This window comes from Siphateles boraxobius, unplaced genomic scaffold, assembly GCF_051911475.1.
Source record: "Siphateles boraxobius isolate OS27281-9 unplaced genomic scaffold, OSU_SipBor_1 1, whole genome shotgun sequence".
Lineage (NCBI taxonomy): Eukaryota > Metazoa > Chordata > Actinopteri > Cypriniformes > Leuciscidae > Siphateles > Siphateles boraxobius.
Genome location: NW_027508699.1, coordinates 28,688,150 through 28,707,085, shown reverse-complemented (window position 1 = coordinate 28,707,085; position 18,936 = coordinate 28,688,150). Strand labels below are relative to the sequence as shown.

General features: G+C 40.1%; 2 long non-coding RNA genes across 2 annotated transcripts; one reads left to right on the top strand and one right to left on the bottom strand.

Annotated features, from left to right (window-relative positions):
* Positions 1 to 8,855: 8,855 nt before the first annotated feature.
* LOC143739677 (uncharacterized) lies at positions 8,856 to 10,278 on the bottom strand. The gene is made up of 3 exons (XR_013204407.1): positions 10,185 to 10,278; positions 9,355 to 9,481; positions 8,856 to 9,197 (listed from the first exon to the last, which is right to left on the bottom strand). It is a non-coding gene; the product is annotated as an uncharacterized LOC143739677 (long non-coding RNA).
* Positions 10,279 to 14,209: 3,931 nt separating this feature from the next.
* LOC143739688 (uncharacterized) lies at positions 14,210 to 14,794 on the top strand. Its single transcript, XR_013204418.1, has 3 exons — positions 14,210 to 14,272; positions 14,345 to 14,413; positions 14,497 to 14,794. It is a non-coding gene; the product is annotated as an uncharacterized LOC143739688 (long non-coding RNA).
* Positions 14,795 to 18,936: the final 4,142 nt, after the last annotated feature.

The following is an 18,936-nucleotide window of genomic DNA, read 5'->3' as shown; positions in this document are numbered from 1 at the left end:
TTGTAATAACAGGTTTCAATGGGAGGAAAATTAGCGTTTAATTAAACGCATTGCGTTAATATTCTGGGCTCATCTGCTTTTCTGTAGGCTATACAGTATGCTTTATTAATAAGGTGTGTGTAGAATTTGATCTTTTAATATAACTGTCTTAGGACATTAAGCCGTTAAACATTTTTCATGTTAAGCGTTTTAGAATGTATTTTATCCGCGCACACAATTTGAAAAGACTCAAACGGACACAGAGACACAGACAGAGTGAAAGACTAGATTTTTTTCTCTCTCGATCAGGTAGGGTACAAGTGATTTCAAAAAAATTTAGCAGGTTCTAATTTGATTTTTGGATGCTGTGAACATGTTTAGATAAACTGTAACTCAAGTTCAGCGTTTATTGTTGTTTCTGCAGTTAAAAAGACAAAGTTGACCATTCTGGCTATACTTTTGATATTTTAATAATATCTTTATTTTTTATTTATTTATTGATCACTCAGGGTAATCTAATTTAACTATTTGTGGCTTGTGTTTTTAATATATGTTCCCCTGCACTTTGCACACATTTGTTCTGCATCTTGTGACTTGATTCAGACTTTTTATTTATTTTTTATTATTATAAAAAATTTTTTAGAAAGGTATATTCTGTTCTAATTTAATTCTGTAAATTAATTGTTGATTATTTTTCGGTGCATAGCTCGCACAGGCAATTTAGCCGATTTAATTTGATTTGCATGTGAAATGCAAATCCTGTATGCAGTGTGGCCTTTCTGCAATTATTTATGTTATTTCTTAGTTGTATTGCTCCAAAATGTTTTTTCTAAATTTTTTTCTATATCTTTGTGTGATGTTCTGTACATCGCGGCTTTAAAATGTTAAAGCCCCGCCCCCTCCCCAACCCCACACACACGATTCGACTATTTAGTCGACCATAGGGAAGACTTGACGATTCTGATTCGACTATGAAAATCCTTAGTCGGGGACACCCCTAGATTGGACTATCTTTTAACCCATATAAAACGGCGCTTCATGTTACAAAGTATGTTTTGGTGTTATTATCACGTTAGTTATACAATAAGTTAACTATAAAATGTCTCTATGTTGTGAGAAATTACTCCTTTATCGAGATTCCAACCCTAACCCTTAGCATTTCTGCACATCTCAATGAACTACAGCACCACGTTTCCTGTTCCATTGATAGAATCACAGAGATATGTGGGTAATGTAGTTTAAAACATTTAGCAATGAAACAATACATTTTAAATAAATTATATATTTAATGGAAAACTGAATATCTAAATGTTCATTGTGCAAACCTTTATGACATAAACTGCCTTTATGACAGACTGAAATGTGATATTTTACTTTTAAAAAACCTTCATGCCAGCTTTCCATTATGTCTGAAAACTGTGCCCAACATTATTTAGTAAACATAGCATAAGCATTTGTCCTGCCGATTTTCTCTTTGATACACTAACCAGACTTTAAGTTACAACCATTTGAAATGTGTATTTGTTTGCTCTTCCGGGGGCCGTTGCTGGGTCGTTGCTGGGTCGCTGCTGGGCCCCTGAGGGTGGAAGGGCAGTGCAATCTACACACATCTATTCTCCCCATCATGGAGAACAAACTTTGTTTAGTCACATTTAAATACCAGACTATTTTATCTTTTCCCCCCCTTTCTATTCTAACATCATGCTTGTATTAGGTTTTGATGGGTACTGTGAGACCATCTGATATGGAAATATTTTAAAGAAATGCTGTAATATATAACAATAATAATAATTAATATGTATTTCCTTTTTTTGTATGAACACCAACACATATAATTGATGAACCTACAACTACTTGTCATTATCCAAATACCAGTGTTGGCAGTAAACAAAAATCAATTTATATATTTACACTTTACTATTGCACAAGGATAATGCACTATTTAGTAAAACAACAAAGAAACAGTGCCAACATTTCTATTTCACCCCCTCTGATTGCTTCTTATATGCCTGACATCAGTAATATCTATGCTTTCATACTAAATGCAAATGATGTACTAGAATGATCAACATAGATCATCTTCAATTATGATTGAAGTGTTTGTAATAATATAACCCACTGCAGCCTCTTGTTATTCACATACCTTCCCTTTATTTCACTGAAAACTGGCATACTTCTCACATGCAAGTATGTGCAACTTTTAGTGCATTGGTGTCCCAAATATCATTAACTAGATCAAAAATTATTATGTCCTGTTTATTTTTAAATTATGAACTAAATTCATAAGAAATTAAAATTTCTCAAATAAAATTTACTGTACCAAATAACACTTTCAATACACAATATTCACCATATTTTATTACACAATACTTTATTGGAGGACACAGCATAAAGTTGATAAAGTAGCATAAAGACAAATGAGATTCAAGATAAATAAAAATGGGTCTTCAAAAATACATTAACATCACACTAATCCATTCACAGCTGCTGAAGCCACATAATGAGTGCCAGAGAATCATATTCAGTCACCTATGATACAGAAAACAGATTTGATATTGTGTTGGAAAATAATGATTCATTATCACAGCTAAACTGGTTTCTTGCTCTTCCCTGTACGTCTGTATCGTGTTCATGTTCTTCTTCCTCATCTAAACAGTTTGTTCAGTTGTACCCTACAGTACAACTGATGAACAGAAGATGTGATCACTGTGGTGTAGCTTTTTCTCAACCAGAAGAAGGAAGTCTCAACATCCCATCGTCAGGTGTTCTCCAGTCCTGGTCTGAAAGTAAAACAAACAATTCAAATTAAGTTGTTTAATGGACAGTCAGGTCAGCTTCTGTTGTGTGTTATTTAAAGCAGTGATGGGCTACTCTGGTCCTCAGCGTCCACTGTCCTGTAGATTTAGCTCCAACCTCAAACGTCTCGGTTACGTATGTAACCCTAGTTCCCTGATAGGGAACGAGACGCTGCGTCAAACGCTGCGGGAACGCCCCTGCGTTGTGCGTCATGAAGCACGTATGGAATCAGCCCAATGGAGAGATGAAACGTCATAGGCGGGTGACGTCATCGACCAGGAAACTATAAAGCACCCCAAAAACACAAGCGCATTAGCTTCTGATAGGCTTGAAGGAAGCGCTAACGGGAGTGCCGGGAGTATGGCGGAGCGACGCAGCGTCTCGTTCCCTATCAGGGAACTAGGGTTACATACGTAACCGAGACGTTCCCTTTCAAGGGAACTTCGAGCTGCGTCAAACGCTGCGGGAACGCGAATACCCACGTCGCCATAGGACCAAATGACCGTCATGTGAGACTAGCGCACAGAGGACGAGAGCACCTGTGCCCCAGGGGTAGAGCTTAAGTCTAGGTCATAGAACTTAATAAAAGTATGCGGTGAAGACCATCCAGCCGCATCACAAACATCACTCAGGGAAACCCCCGACAAAAGAGCTTTAGAAGCAGCCATACTCCTGGTAGAGTGAGCTCGGACAACCAAAGGTGAAGGCTGGCCAGCCGACTCATAAGCAAGTGAGATAGCCTCAACCACCCACTTGCTCATTCTCTGTTTAGACGCCGGACACCCTTTCCTGGGTGGCCCGAAACATACAAAAAGTTGTTCTGATTTCCTCCACAGGGCAGCTCTGTGGACATAAGCGTCTAATGCCCTAACAGGGCAGAGTGAATTAAGTTTCTCCTGGTCCGATGACATAAATGGAGGAGGACAGAAAGCCTGCAGAACCGTAGGTCTAACAATATTAGTAGGAACCTTAGGAACGTAACCTGGTCTAGGATGCAGAAAAGCTTTAACCATGCCAGGTGCAAATTCCAGGCACGAGGGTGAAACCGACAGAGCCTGCAAATCTCCGATTCTTTTTAGTGAAGAGATAGCAAGCAAAAAGATAGTCTTAAAAGTGAGAAACTTCTCGGGAACTTCTTCGATAGGTTCAAAAGGAGCTAGGGAAAGACCTTCTAATACAATGGCCAGATCCCAAGTCGGCACCCTCGTACGAACTGCTGGCCTCAGCCTCAAAGTGCCACGGAGGAAACGAGTTATAAGCGGGTGTCTCCCAAGAGAAACTCCACTGAAAGGGACGTGGTAAGCAGCTAGTGCCGCCACATACACCTTTAGTGTGGAGGGGGATAACCCTGTGGAGAAGCGCTCCTGCAGGAATTCCAGCACTGCACCCACTGGGCAGTTAACTGGGTCCTGCAGGTGTTCTCCACACCAAGAAGTGAAAAGTTTCCACTTCAAGGCATAAAGCTTCCTCGTGGATGGAGCTCTGGAGTTAAGAATGGTCTCAACAACCTCGGTTGAGAGACCGGAGTCTATGAGCTGGGCCCCCTCAGAGGCCAAGCCCACAGTTTCCACAATTCTGGGCGGGGGTGAAGTATCGTGCCCCCCGCCTGGGAGAGTAGATCCCTCCTGACCGGGAGCTCCAAAGGAGAACCGTCCAGGAGAGAAATCAGGTCCGCAAACCATACTCGGGCCGGCCAGAACGGGGCTACTAGTAGTAGACTGACCCCGTCCCGGCGGACCCTCTCCAGAACTCCTGGTAACAGAGCAATAGGGGGAAAGGCGTACAGACGTGACCTCGGCCACGGCTGCACCATAGCATCCAACCCCAGGGGGGCTGGAAGAGTGATGGAGAACCACCGATGACAATGAGTGGTCTCCTTGGAAGCGAATAGGTCCACCTCGGCGCGACCGAAACTCAACCAAAGGAGCTCCACCACCTCGGGGTGGAGTCTCCATTCCCCTGGCCTCGGCCCCTGCCTCGACAGGGAGTCTGCTACCACATTCAAATACCCAGGGAGATACATTGCTCTCAGAGATAGTAGCTTCCCTTGGGACCACAGGAGGATCTGACGGGCCAACTTGTAAAGCCGGCGAGACCGCAGGCCCCCCTGATGATTTATATAAGAGACCACCGACGTGTTGTCTGATTGAACTAACACATGATGGCCTCTCAGGTCTGTTAGGAAGTGTTTCAGAGCCTGAAACACAGCCAACATCTCTAGACAATTTATGTGCCACGAAAGATGATGATCCTGCCACAGACCTTGGGCTGGGCGACCACTCATGACCGCCCCCCACCCTGTGAGGGAAGCATCCGTCGTTAGCGTTATGCGACGACAAAGAGCCCCCAGCACAGGACCTTTGGATAGGAACCAAGTTTCTCTCCACATGACCAGAGCACGAAGGCAGCGCCGCGTGACTTTGAACGTGCGGAGCGGATTTCCCCTCGGGGAGAATCCCTTGGTCCTGAGCCACCACTGTAGCGGTCTCATGTACAACAGGCCGCAAGGTATAACGTTGGACGCTGCTGCCATCAGACCCAACAGTCTCTGAAACTGCTTGACAGTGAGTAGCTGGCCTAGCTTCACTTGTTTCACAGCTGAGAGAATCGAAGCGATGCGGGTCGGAGAGAGTCGCGCCCGCATCGATACCGAATCCCAAACGACACCCAGAAAAGTGGTCTTCTGGGAAGGAGATAATACACTTTTCTTTGCGTTCAGCCTCAACCCCAACTTTCTGATATGAGCGAGGACGACATCTCGATGCCGAACCGCCATCTGCTCGGTCTGAGCTAAAATCAACCAATCGTCGATGTAATTGAGAATACGAATGCCCTGAAGCCTCAGAGGCACTAGTGCTGCATCCATGCATTTCGTGAAAGTGCGGGGAGATAAAGCTAGGCCAAACGGAAGAACCCTGTACTGGTACGCCTCGCCCCCGAAGGCGAACCTCAGGAACTTCCTGTGTTGTGGAAGGATGGACACATGGAAGTATGCGTCCTTCAGATCTATCGTGACAAACCAGTCCTCGGACCTGATTTGAGACACGATCTGCTTGATAGTGAGCATCTTGAATTTTAGCTTCCCTACCGAGCGATTCAATATGCGCAGGTCTAAAATTGGACGCAACCCCCCATCCTTCTTTGGAACGATGAAATATCGGCTGTAATAACCTGACTCCAAACTGGGAGGAGGAACCCGTTCTATAGCCTCTTTTTGAAGGAGCGTTTTCACCTCTTGTTCCAATACCAGAGCCTGCTCGGGGCCCACCACTGTGTGCAGAACCCCTCTGAATTTTGGTGGACGACACCTGAACTGGATAGCATAACCCTTTTCTACTGTCTGCAGGACCCAATGAGATATTTTTGGAAGGCTTTTCCACTCTGCCAGAAATTCTACTAAGGGTACCAGCCTCTCGAGACTGGCCTCTGGTGTAACTTGAGCAGCAGACGCAGCGCCCTGTAACGGCGCACCGGCAGGGAACAACTGGTCTGACCGCTCTGAGACCCTCCTCAGAGGGAGCGAGCGTCCCTCGGGAAAGCGCTCGCTGGGATCGTCTGTGCCCCGGCATAAAGGCGGGGTTGGCAGAACGAGCCCCTGAGGGCACCGAGGAGGAATGGGCACCGTAAAAAGAGGTGAACACCTTTCCGCCTCGGTGGGGACCACCCTCAGCATCCTGAACGGCTTGGCGTCAGGACTTCTTCTTAGCCGAAGCCTTCTTAGCCAATATAACTGTCCTCAGATCAGTTCTACTGGGAGAAGGCTTCGGCTGAGAGTGTCGCGGCTGAGCCCACTGTCCAGCAGGGGGAGCACGAGACGCGACACTCTGCCTCTGCTGCGCTCTATGTGATGAGCTCGAAGACGGCCGGGGCTGCTCCCGCCCAGCAGCCCCAGGGACATGAACTTTAAGGGGAAGAAACTTTTTAAAAGCTGCAGTTTGTTTCTTTTCTTCTTGGAATTTATCGATAACTGAATTCACAGCATCACCAAACAACCCCATGGGAGAAAGAGGAGCATCTAAAAGAAAAGCTTTTTCTCTCTCTTTAATATTAGTCTGATTTAACCACAAATGTCTTTCTGCGGCCACCAGAGCTGCCATAGAACGACCCATTAATTTGGCCGATTCTCTGGTGGCACGCAGGGATAAATCAGCAGCCTGACGCAGTTCACGAACTACGTCAGTACTGACCTCCTCACTCTCACTCATGTCCCTTAGCAGATCAGCCTGGTATGCCTGCAAGATTGACATAGTATGCAGACATGACGCAGCCTGACCTGCTGCCGAATATGCTTTACCCACTAAAGCCGAAGTGTTTCTTAAAGGCTTGGTGGGTAATGCCGGTGCCTTAAAAGATGATGCTGCTTCGGGGGAGAGATGGCTCGCAAGCGTCTCTTCCACACGAGGCAAAGCACCATAACCATGAGCCTTGGCTCCCATAATATTAGCGTATGTTGAAGTCTGGGGACTAAACACTCTATATGACACCGGTTTTCTCCATGATTTCGACACCTCGGTGTGGAGATCATGGAAAAACGGCAGGCACCGGCGTGGAGGCTGCACACGTGACGGCAAAAATCTCTCATCCAACTTTGATTTAGAAACAGACTCCTGTCTAGTCACTGGCCATTCAATATTAAGTTTTTCAACAGCTCTTGTTAACACCTCCATAAGCTCATCACTCTTAGGAGTGTGGGGTGGCGAATCCTCCACATCTCCCTCAACACTAACAACATCAAGTTCCTCAGAACTGGATAGCTGCAGCATTGGTGCCTCAGCCCGAGCGGAAGAAACCGCAGCGCGTGCTTCCGAACCCGGGACTGAGGCACTGGATCTCACAGGTGAAGGGAGAGATAAGGCAGAGCCCGTCTCAAACCCCGCTGTGAGATCCATCTGCGATCCCCACGATAAGCGCCGCCGCTCTGCCTCGGCAGAAGCGGGACCCGAACCGCGGGGAGCGCGCACCGAACCGCTCTCCTCAAAGAGCGACCGGCGGGAGCGGAGCGTCCTTAACGGCAAACGCTCGCAATGCTCACAGTCTGCTCCCTCGAGAGCAAACTGGGCATGCTGAACTCCCAAACAAACAACACAAAGATCATGTGTATCCCCGCTCGTTAAATAACGCGAGCAGGGAGGAACACACTTTCTAAACTGCTGTTCGTCCGCCATAATCTCTCAATATATATATATATAGGGATAAATTGTTTGTGTGGTGCAGGGTATGTAAGACAGACAATATCACACAGGGACAGATTCACATGTAGCGCGACTGAAAGCACAGAAGCTAATGCGCTTGTGTTTTTGGGGTGCTTTATAGTTTCCTGGTCGATGACGTCACCCGCCTATGACGTTTCATCTCTCCATTGGGCTGATTCCATACGTGCTTCATGACGCACAACGCAGGGGCGTTCCCGCAGCGTTTGACGCAGCTCGAAGTTCCCTTGAAAGGGAACCTCCTGCCTATGTCTACAAGTAAACCTGGAGACTTTGGTTAAAATGTTCAGATGTGCTCAATTAGGGTTGGAGGTAAACTCTCCACCTCAAAAAGGAGAATGCAAAAGGGCCTTAGTTGCCTGTCCCTTATTTAAATTTACAAAGCAGCAGTCAGTACATTATATTATACACATTGAAGTATATATAAAATTGCAGCACATACAGGTGAAACTCGGAAAATGTGAATATCGTGGAAAAGTTTTTTTATCAAAAGTTTTTTTATTGTGCAAAAATGTATTTCAGTAATTCAACTTAAAAGGTGAAACTAATATATTATACAGACTAATTACATGTAAAGTGAGATATTTCAAGCCTTTATTTGTTACAATTTGGATGATTATGGCTTACAGCTATGAAAACCCCAAAATTAGAATATTGTGAAAAGGTTTTCATAGCTGTAAGCCATAATCATCCAAATTATAACAAATAAAGGCTTGAAATATCTCACTTTGCATGTCATGAATAAGTCTATATAATATATTAGTTTCACCTTTTAAGTTGAATTTTCTGAAATAAATGAACTTTTGCACGATATTTTAATTATCGAGTTTCACCTGTATTATTGGTTAAGTACTGAAAAAAAAACTGTTTTACCCATATCAACAGCAACCTGTTTTAAAAGATATTTTAGAAAGGCATGGTCTCTTTTGAGCCTTTGCCAGTGATGCTTGATTTCTTTCAAGACAACGTACTCTTCTGTCACTTGTTTCAAGAGCTTTACTTGGTCAATAACCAAGTGATAACCTGTACAACGTAAAATTGTCAAAATCAAATGATGTACTAGCCTTCATATTACAGCATTGTTTCAATACAAGACATACCAATGGCCATGCGCACCTTTCTGTCTTTGGGCACCGGATGTTCCTTCCTCACCGAAACAAAGGATTCATTCGATTAGCTTGCGTTGATATAAGGAGTGGTCTTCCTTCTCTGCTGTAAAACAAAAAAAGTCTTTACTTACTCTATGTGCAATTACTATTGTTCTTAAAACATTGAAATGAAGACAGTTATAAATAAGTTAGTTTACCATACGGTTCAGGGGAGATCATTTGATGAGTAAATACTGATAGAAATATTGTAGGATCTTTACCTGGGAAGGGCTGATCACGGCAAGATTCGCTGCGTCTCACTAGTACTGGAGCTCTTGTGAGGGTCGGCTCTTAAAAGAGCTGTTGAGTTTGATGTAGTAGAGATCTTAAAAAAAGGACTAAGTAATCCTGCAAGACAGAAAGGAAGGTAATTTTATTACATTACAAGCAAGTAGAAAGTTTATAAATAACAGTAGGACTTATTTCAGTATAGTGTTGCATAATTAAATGTTAAATGCATTTATGTAAAAAGTTTACTGATATGTGGGCATGATTAAAAGTATGTCATTAATAGCAAGCAAAAATAACACGATTTACATGCAAATGGGACAGTTATCAGCAGTGTAACTGATCTGATCATGACAAAATAATCGAGTATCTGATGTCGTGTGACAAGTCATATTAGCTTTTCCACTCTTGCAAACAGACAGAGGTAGGTCATGAGGTGTGGAGAGACATCATATATCATTAGAACATAAACAGACAGGGTCCAATTTGTAATAATTTTAAATAATACAATGCAATTAATATAAACTTTCTGACAGTGTGTGGGGCATCCGCAACTGATTTGCAAATATCGCGATAAATATGTACAGGAATTGAGGCAGTAGCCAATGACAGCACTAGGAGTAAAAGCTGCAGGATTATGTACGAGTATACAAATATGTATGAGCATCGTATGAATTTGAGAACTTGTTAAATCTTGTGAATTATTAAGACTTAGAGACTATGTTTGTACTGATTGGGCTATGGGTTTTGTAAGAAAAGGTTTAAGAAACAACAAATGATTGATAAAATGTTTGATTACAGGTTAAAACCAACACATACATACCATTGTGAATATTTGCCTTTGTAGCTTTTCGTCTCAAGTTTACTTCTCCTCAAACAATAATGAACTGACTGAGTCCGAAAGGCCCTTTGGTCTTTTCAGCTGAAAAAAGAGAAAATAAAATATCATTATGTATAATATATAGGATTATTTAAAGTAAAAATTACAGATTTACCTTACAATTTTTGGATTTTAAATTATTAGGCATTAAAAGCATGGTAAGTGTTGTGGTTACTTTGCATTTACAACAAATATTACTTTAAAACTACTAGGGTTGTAACGGTATACCGGTATGGCGGTTTATCGCGATATTGACTTGTACGATTATCATATCGTGAACATTTGCTTATCCACGGTTTTGGAAAAAAAATTAAAGCAGATCTCAAATGCGCATATGCAACTTATTTCCACGTGGCTGCAAAATGAGGAAATATGTCAAATATGTTCTCCCATATTCGCGAACACCTTCCCTCCCTGCAGATAAAGTTCCATTTATAACTTAAGTCCATATTATTTACGTGTTGCTGAGGGAATTTACAATATAACGCAGATGTCACGTAAAATGCGCGATTTGATAGATGGATGAATAAATCTAAAATATAGCTGTGCAATAAATAAAATCGCTATATGAGTGTGTCTATTAAACAGCGCAAAAAACTGTACATCTATATTCTGCTTGTTCAGCGTGTCTGTGTGAATGAGCAGCACCGTTTCACCTAGTATATACTCAAGTATGTGGGACGTTCATGGTGTTTAAAGCATCTGCCGTCTCACTCACTATATAAGGACGTGAACACATGAACATATCCAGAGCTGCTCTGAGAGAACTAAATAAGCATTTCATAATTTTGTTGAAAATAATCATTGTCAAATACACTCTGACTGAAACTCATAGGAGTTTAGTACAACCTGTCAAAATAAAAATTATCTTAAATAATAATTAATAAATTAAGAATTTTATTAATTCAATTGATCAAACATGTTTGTTCAAATGGGAGATCTGCAGCTTTATTTTTTCTTTCTTATTATTTCAAAAGGTAGATTAAAAAAGTTTGTTTTAATAAACCATATGTTCAACCAAAAAACCCTATCAGTTTTCATTAATTTAAGGTTCATTGCAGCTGATAATAATAATCATTGTTTAATACCGTAAACCGTGAAACCGTGATATTTTCTGAGACTATTATCATACCGTGAAAATCTCATACCGTTACAACCCTAAAAACTACCAATACTGAGGTAAAAGCATGGTAAGTTTTGTAGTTACTGTGCATTTACAACTAATGACACATTAAAACTGCAAATACTGTGGTAAAAGCATGGTAAGTGTTGTTTTTACTATGCATTTACAACAAATATTACTTTAAAACTACCAATACTGAGGTAAAAGTATGGTAAGTTTTTTGGTTACTGTGCATTTACAACAAATTACACATTAAAACTGCAAATACTGTGGTGAAAGCATGGTAAGTTTTGTGCTTACTGCGCTTCTACTACAAACACCACTTTGGAACTAATTACTACTTTGAACCTTATATGAATATATATTTCATATATGATTAACTAATTGAAGGTCTAGGCCTAAGTTATACCACGTCACGTGACAGACAGTGTTTAATCACGTTAGTTTATGTGTTTCGAATTAGAAACCAATGAAACGCAAAGCCTCCGTGGAGATGACAGATATAATGCAGTGACTGAACATGAGAGAGCTAATCTGATTAATATCGACAAACAGAAAACACATTATAGCAACCATTATTTGGACAGCGTATTTACGACTACTTACCAACATCTGGCACACGTGACCTGATGCCAAACATCGCGATGTGTTCGGGATGAGACTTCTTCAACGCTATTTCCTACTGATAAAATTCGTGCATGTTATTGCCGCCACAGGTTTCCCATTGAAAGCAATGGAGTTCCTAATGCGCCACAGAGTGACGCCAAAGGGCGCCTTTGGCGTCTGCTGTGTAACGCCTCGGGCGCTTGACCATGCTTCAGTTGTTGACGCCTTGGGAGTGAGAATAGGGTTGTCTATTACCTTTATTATAATTGATTTTGTAGTGATGACATGAAAGATGCTACTCTGCCTTTGTGACATTATGAAGCAACAGTGTGACAGTGATAAACTGATTTTTAGATGCGCTCTCTTTTCCCCAGGAGGTGAGGAAGGAGGAGCTTAATGTATCTGAGTGTATTTTACTGAACCTGACAGAGACTGTCATAAGATCATTCAAGCTGAGACTGGAAGCACACACACAATGATACTTCATTCAGTTATTCTGCTCTCTGATTTAGTATGTAAGTACCATCACTTCAATGCTGTCCTTAAATTATCACAATGAAGTATGTATAATTAATTATTTGGTCTTATTTGTGGTCTTAATGTATAAAAGTACACTATAACCACTAATACACTAATATTATGTCTGCCACGGGATGGCGGTGTTCACACATTTACATGGAGATCCTGCGGTTTCACATCTTATATAAGAGAAGATACAGTCATACAACACTATTTTATTCCATTACATTGTACAAATTATATTCAACTGATACTTATATAAGAGTAAACATAAGCTTATAAAAATGATTTTAAGCCATTTTGCCTTAATAAATAGAACTTTGGTATAAAGGTCAGTGTACAGAATACAGTGTATTTCACTGGTCAATAGATGGACTTTATTGTGGCACTTATTGAGTAGATCCTTTGAATACTTTTTGTAGAAATTCAAATACACTCTGCATCATCATCACCACTTTCATGTTATAGACTGAGACAGCTGAACTCCATCAAGACAGTTTAAATAACTTGCTTCTCATGTTACATTTGTTGTAAATCTTCAAACATCTTTCTATACAAAAAAATCTCTAATAAATAAAATAAAAATTGTGTTGTTATAGTTAAATGACATAACAGCAACAGGAAGTTCAGCAAGGAGGAAGTTCCTGTGTGTGTTTCGTGATCTTCAGTGACTTACAGCTGAGAGAACTGAGAGCCTCAACAGAGAACTGAGCTGATCTGATTCAACATGGACAGATGCCTCATACTTATTCTCATTGTGGGAACAGGTACAATATTTATTAAATAATTGATGGAATTCTGTACATACTTATTTACTTTGTTTTTAATTATCAAACCCCGAAGGCTACATTTATTTTACTTTAGTAATTTGTATTCCTGTAAAACATTATTTGAAATCTGTTTGCAAAAGTATGTTGTCAATTTTGCTTTCACAAATCAAAAATAGTTTTGTTATTTATTTTTGACAGGTTTGGTGACTGGAGACAACATTGAGCCAGATAAAGGGACAGACAAAAACTCTAAAGAAACAGAAACTGTCAAGCTGAGCTGCTCATATAGTACAAGTAGTGAATTTGTTTATCTTTACTGGTACAGACAGTATCCAAACAAAGAACCGCAGTATTTATTATTTAAAGGTGCTCGATCCTGGAGTGCTGAAGACACCTCTGGCCGTCGGTTTCAGTCGACTACATCACAAACATCCACTGAACTCACTATTAATGATGTACGTCTGTCAGATTCAGCTCTCTATTATTGTGCGCTGAGAGTTGGAGCCCAGTGATACAAAACATGAAACATGTCGTACAAAAACCTGATGCTCTTTTCACTTTGAACGAATCTAGTGAAAACCACAATCACAACCACAATCTAATGTAATAAAATATGTGGTAACACCTGTGTGAGGTTGAATTAGGCCTGTTATAAAACTTCAAAGAAACAACTAAATGTTCAGGATATCACGTTTCATGAGGATCCTTTCAGTGCACATCTTAATTTCTACTTTTTAAATTACTACTATATTTCGATTGTGACAGGTTGATAATCTAACGTTCAGTTTTGCTCCTTAGAATTGGGCTACACATTGCAAATGACTAGACACGCCCACCGGTGTTGAGCCGCAGTTGATATTGAGTAGGCCTACACTTGCGCGGTGCAATCAGGAGGGTGCGTCTGTGTCTAGTGGCGTGATTTAAAAACCCTGTCTAAGGTTGGTTAATTATTATTCTTCTCTGTGCGGTGTGAAGTAACCGGGCTACCCATTTCTAGTTGCTTTGACTCTCTGGTGAGTTGTTTTCTGTATGTCCCCATCTCAATCGCAGATCATGGTCTAAATATAGCCTATGTTTGCCATCAGGAATGCGTGTGCGTGAAGTGACGAGTGCAAGGGACATAAAGGTCACTATAGCTTAAAATCCCCTACGAGGTAAGAAGTGTTATAATTGGTGTCTTATTTTGTGAGGGGGGAAATTAATCAATGTATATTTACTATTAGTGTTTTTATTGCAGGTGCGGCCCAAGAGCGCTAGCTGCTGTTTTGTTTTGTGTGTTTTTATTATTATATTTATTTTGTCACTGTTTCATGGTCTTAGTGCATCTGACGGCTGCGGATATTGCGGTTTTGAACCGCTAACGATCGAGCTCTTCAACGAGCTGCTCGTAAGAAATGTGTTGAAAGACGGACCTAATTTATGTTCGATGGGCTATTAAGTTATAGTACACTGATAGGCTGGTAGCCTGGTCCATGTAAAGCAGCGCAAACAACATTAACATTAGTCTTAATTGTGAAGTGAAATATGATGTTACTGTGACTGAGTGTTGTAATTTTCTTTTCTCTTTTTTTTTATTAAATCCATTTGCCAGTTCTATTCGCTGGTGGCTAGAAGCTTAACATGGCTGTGATTGAGGCTTAACAGAAGGGGGAGTGTATTTGTTTTCTTTTGGTATTCTCTTTATTTGGTGTGACACGTGTTTTACGTTGTTTACTCACTGATTTGCTGTGTTTTTCCCTTCTGTTAAAGTGGTCAAATTGTGGTCTCTTGTTCCTGTCGGTATTAATTGGTAAGCTGTATTTGAGATCTATCTTGATGTTTTTAAGTGAATTATTTTATTTCTTGTGATAAATAAATTTGGTATATTTTTGGAAAGTCACGTCTCTGTCTTCAGTGCAAACCGAACCAGCAGGGTCCTTCCTTTTGTTGTAATTCTTTTTGGTTTAACTTTCTTTTTGGGTTATTTTTATTACTTTATACTTTCCTGGGTAGAGACGGAACCTAGGTGGCGTAGTCGGGTATTTTTATTCTTAACCAAGGGTTACACAATCATCACTGAAAAACTAACAGGACATTGTCTTGCTTGAATATAATTCAAACTTCTCCGCAGCAAATGCCACATGTGTTTTCTACATTCATATGTGAACATATTTAAAAAATAAAATAAAATTAATATATACATATTTTTTGGAACAGTTCAAAAGTTAAAAAGGTAAACACGTTAAAAGTCAAACAGGAGTTTTTATTCAAACAGGAGTATTTATTTTATTTTGTTTTTATTCATCTAAAAAACAATGTCATTTCAGAAGTTGGTCACAGTGTGGCATAATCAGTGATGTTGGTGGGAAATATTAATTTAAGCTCCCACTGAATGTGTGTAATGCCTGCAAACATTTCTGCACTGGAATATTTATTAGACTGTTATAATCTCTAGATGAGGAATTTATTTTTAATGGCTGCAGTTCTCAACTGTTAAATTAATTTTAATTTATTAAGCGCCAATTACAGTTACTCAGATAAGTGGTCTGATATACAGCGTTGCAGGATGATAGTAAATAAGGAAATATTAGACTGATGCTGAATGCCACGACTAACCAATCAGAAGCAAGCGTTCTGAAGCGCAGTGTAATAAGATACTGTCATTTTCAGTGAATAAAAAGTGATATAAGCTAATCAAATACATGGATACATATATACATATTGAGATTAATTACTATACATAGCCTATAAAAAAAATGATGTGATAGTAGCCTATATATTACATAATCTACAGTCTTCATTGGCTAATACTGTAGCACAGGCTCCTCCCAGCAGTCAGATCAAATGACTTGAATGTATTGCTGCTTTAACAGATGCAGAAAGAGGATCACAACATCTTTGCATTTAGGCTATACTGTAGTTGGTCATTTCAATTGTGTATGATGGCACTCTGGAGAAGTGCCATTGTGATCATATTTTTAGCACTATCAAACAATGATTCTTTTCTATTACACATTTTCCTTATGTGTCTATGTGCACATTCCTTGCAGCCAATGGGTGAATTTTTTATTCATATTGTTTCAATTCTATTTCAGGATGTAATTCTCAAGACAAAGTTGATCAGCATACAAATATCCAATCTGCTGATACCAGCAGAAAGTAAAAGGAATACCAAAGTGCATGCTAAATAAATTCTCTACAACCGGACAAAATGAGGATGAATTCAAGGAGAGATTTCAAGCAAAACTCAGCAAAACTTCAGTTCCACTGACAATCCAGGATGTGTGTGTGTCTGACTCTGCTGTGTATTACTGTACTCTGCAGCCCACAGTGACTCAAACACACTCAACACTCATACAAAACCCCCCGCAGTGCAACGGCATAAATTACATCATTATGCAATTTCAATTTATATTACAATAAATCGCTTGGCCTACGATTTCATGTTTAGAAACATTTTTTTATTTAAAAATTTACATTTAGTTTATTATAACTTTACATTATATTTACATTTGCATTAGTCTTCCCTTGTTGGTTTCAACTGATTTCACATTACTTCTACCATTAAAACACTGAAACGTCATGAATATTGTTAAAATCTATTTTGTGAAGATGTGCATGTGTGGAAAGCTATGACAGACCAGAAGAGGGCGATATACACTTAACATTGTAATTTAATGATTATCTCATTTCTTGGGCAAGTAGATTTTTAAACATATTTCCTTCCATTTTAATTTGAGTATGAATTAATGATTGAATTAATGAAATTAGGGTTAGGGATTAGTGTTTGGTGGCAATCAGCACCGGGATTGACATGTCAAGTCAAGTCAAGTCAATTTATTTATAGAGCACAACATAAACACAACATTAGTTGATCCAAAGTGCTTTACAGACGGTCAAAAATAAAAATTAAAAATTAATAAAGAAAACTATTAATAATAATAAACGAATAAAAGAACATTTCTACGTACATTTACACAGTGTACCATACACAGCGTCACTCAAATGCAAGAGTATAAAAATGAGTCTTTAGGCTAGATTTAAAAGCATTGAGCGATGGAGAGGCCCTGATATTAAAGGGTAAGCTGTTCCAAAGTTTAGGTGCAGCAACCGCGAAAGCTCTGTCGCCTTTTGATTTGCAACGTGAACGAGGAACTGATAAAAGAAGCTGGTTACAGGATCTTAATGACCTAGAGGTTGTATGTGGCTGGATAAGTTCATAGAGATAATCCGGGGTTGATTTTTGGAGAGCCTTATATACAAAAAGAAGGACCTTAAAATCAACTCTAAACTTGACAGGGAGCCAGTGCAATGAAACAAGAACAGGAGTAATATGCTCCCGTTTTTTTGTTCCTGTCAGCAGTCTGGCTGCCGCATTTTGGACCATCTGAAGCCGAGATAGAGTGCTTTGTGGAAGACCGACATATAGAGAATTACAATAGTCCAGTCTAGAAGAGATTAGTGCATGGATGACAATTTCAAGATCTTTTTGAGAAAGAAAATGTTTTACCTTCGCAACAGATCTGAGGTGGAAGAAGCTACTCTTTACAACCGTGTTCACCTGTTTGTCGAATTGTAGTGAAGGGTCAAAATAGACCCCTAGATTTTTTACATAGGGTTGTAAGCTATCACTGAGGGAGCCTAACCTACTTGTCAGAGTAGTATTGAGTGCAGTGGGGCCTAGCAGAAGCACCTCAGTTTTGTCAGTGTTTAGTTGCAGGAAATTGTTCGCCATCCAAATTTTCACTTCATCAAGACATGATAAAAGGAGTTGTATAGAGAAATCATTTTCAAGTTTGATTGGAAGGTAAAGTTGTAGGTCATCGGCGTAGCAGTGATAGTTTATGCCATGTTTCTGGAGAATGGAGCCCAGGGGAAGCATGTAGAGTGAAAACAACAAAGGGCCAAGAATAGAACCCTGGGGAACACCATAAGTGACGGGTGCAGTAGGTGAGGTAAACGACCCGATATTTACTGAAAACGTCCTACCCTTTAAATAAGAGTTGAACCATTGTAATGCCGTGCCTTGAACCCCTACTGTATATTGAAGTCGTTTCAAGAGGATGTCATGGTCAATCGTGTCAAAAGCTGCACTCAGATCTAGCAGTAACAGAATGACAGATGACCCTGAATCAGTAGACAACAATAGATCATTTGTAACTTTAAGCAAGGCTGACTCTGTACTGTGAAGTGCTCTAAAACCAGATTGTAACTTATCCAAAATGTTAAAGGCATCTAAGTAAGAAGTAAACTGTGAGAGCACTGCTTTCTCTAAAACCTTTGAAATGAATGGGAGTTTAGAAATTGGCCGGTAGTTACTAAGAACAGATGGATCAAGGTTAGATCTTTTTAGCAAGGGCTGTACAGAAGCATGCTTAAAAGACTCAGGGAAAACCCCAGTGGACAGAGAACTGTTTATAATAGTTAAAAGCGCAGGGCTAATAGTGTCTAATACCTCTCTAAGCAAACGGCCAGGCAGTACATCAGATTGACAGTATGTCACTTTCATTTTGGAAATTAATGCACTTAATTGAGACTGAGACACTGGTTTAAAACTAGTAAAATTACTAGAAGGAGAGATAAGGGGAGAAACAGCCGTGTCAGAAGGAGAGAGGCGAGATCTGATATCTAGTATCTTCTGTACAAAGAAACCTAAGAATTCTATACAGGTCTCGAGATTGCCAACAGGAGCTGAGCA